General features: G+C 59.4%; 1 protein-coding gene across 2 annotated transcripts in view; it reads left to right on the top strand.

Moving 5' to 3' along the window:
- Window positions 1-1,686, top strand: part of LOC110442227 (afadin-like) — a 107,837-nt gene that overhangs the window by 14,863 nt on the left and 91,288 nt on the right. The gene's annotated exons all lie outside the window — the stretch shown is intronic.

Here is a 1,686-nt window from a genome sequence, read left to right as displayed (position 1 = left end):
GAGTGACAGTAGGGGGTGGGAGTGACAGTAGCGGGTGGGAGTGACGGGAGGGGTTGGGAGTGACAGTAGCGGGTGGGAGTGACAGTAGTGGGTGGGAGTGACGGTAGGGGGTGGGAGTGACAGTAGGGGGTGGAAGTGACAGTAGCAGGTGGGAGTGACAGTAGGGGGTGGGAGTGACAGTAGGGGGGGGAAGTGACAGTAGCGGGTGGGAGTGACAGTAGGGGGTGGGAGTGACAGTAGCGGGGGGGAGTGACAGTAGCAGGTGGGAGTGACAGTAGCGGGTAGGAGTGACAGTAGGGGGTGGGAGTGACGGGATGGGGTTTGAGTGACAGTAGCGGGTGGGAGTGACAGTAGGGGGTAGCAGTGACAGTAGGGGGTGGGAGTGACAGTAGGAGTGGGAGTGACAGTAGCGGGTAGGAGTGACAGTTGGGGTTGGAAGTGACAGTAGCGGGTGGGAGTGACAGTAGGGGGTGGGAGGGACGGGATGGGGTTTGAGTGACAGTAGCGGGTGGGAGTGACATTAGGGAGGGGGAGTGACAGTAGGGGGTAGCAGTGACAGTAGGGGGTACGAGTGACAGTAGGAGGTGGGAGTGAAGGGAGGGGTTGGGAGTAACAGTAGGGGTGGGCGTGACAGTAGCGGGTAGGAGTGACAGTAGGGGGTGGGAGTGACGGGATGGGGTTTGAGTGACAGTAGCGGGGGGGAGTGACATTAGGGAGTGGGAGTGACAGTAGGGGGTAGCAGTGACAGTAGGGGGTAGGAGGGACAGTAGGGGGTGGGAGTGAAGGGAGGGGTTGGGAGTAACAGTAGGGGTGGGAGTGACAGTAGCGGGTAGGAGTGACAGTAGCGGGTAGGAGTGACAGTAGCGGGTAGGAGTGACAGTAGCGGGTAGGAGTGACAGTAGCGGGTAGGAGTGACAGTAGCGGGTAGGAGTGACAGTAGCGGGTAGGAGTGACAGGAGGGGGTTTGAATAAATGTTGGAATGATTTATTCTGTAATTTTAGTTTTCAGTGACAGTAGGGGTTGGAAGTGACAGTAGCGGGGGGGAGTGACAGTAGGGGGGGGGAGTGACGGGATGGGGTTTGAGTGACAGTAGCGGGTGGGAGTGACATTAGGGAGTGGGAGTGACAGTAGGGGGTAGCAGTGACAGTAGGGGGTAGGAGTGACAGTAGGAGGTGGGAGTGAAGGGAGGGGTTGGGAGTAACAGTAGGGGTGGGAGTGACAGTAGCGGGTAGGAGTGACAGTAGGGGGTGGGAGTGACAGTAGGGGGTAGCAGTGACAGTAGGGGGTGGGAGTGACAGTAGGGGGTGGGAGTGACGGGATGGGGTTTGAGTGACAGTAGCGGGGGGGAGTGACATTAGGGAGTGGGAGTGACAGTAGGGGGTAGCAGTGACAGTAGGGGGTAGGAGGGACAGTAGGGGGTGGGAGTGAAGGGAGGGGTTGGGAGTAACAGTAGGGGTGGGGGTGACAGTAGCGGGTAGGAGTGACAGTAGGGGTTGGAAGGGACAGTAGCGGGTGGGAGTTACAGTAGGGGGTAGGAGTGACAGTAGGGGTTGGGAGTGATGGGAGGGGGTTGGAGTGACGGGAGAGGGTGGGAGTGACAGTAGGGGGTGGGAGTGACAGTAGGGGTTGGTAGTGACAGTAGGGGTTGGGAGTGACAGTAGCGGGTGGGAGTGACAGTAGGGGGT

The sequence above is a fragment of the Mizuhopecten yessoensis genome, unplaced genomic scaffold (assembly GCF_002113885.1).
Source record: "Mizuhopecten yessoensis strain PY_sf001 unplaced genomic scaffold, ASM211388v2 scaffold716233, whole genome shotgun sequence".
Taxonomy (NCBI): domain Eukaryota; kingdom Metazoa; phylum Mollusca; class Bivalvia; order Pectinida; family Pectinidae; genus Mizuhopecten; species Mizuhopecten yessoensis.
The sequence above is the reverse complement of the archived record's forward strand: the minus strand, read 5'-3'. Positions and strand labels throughout refer to the sequence as shown.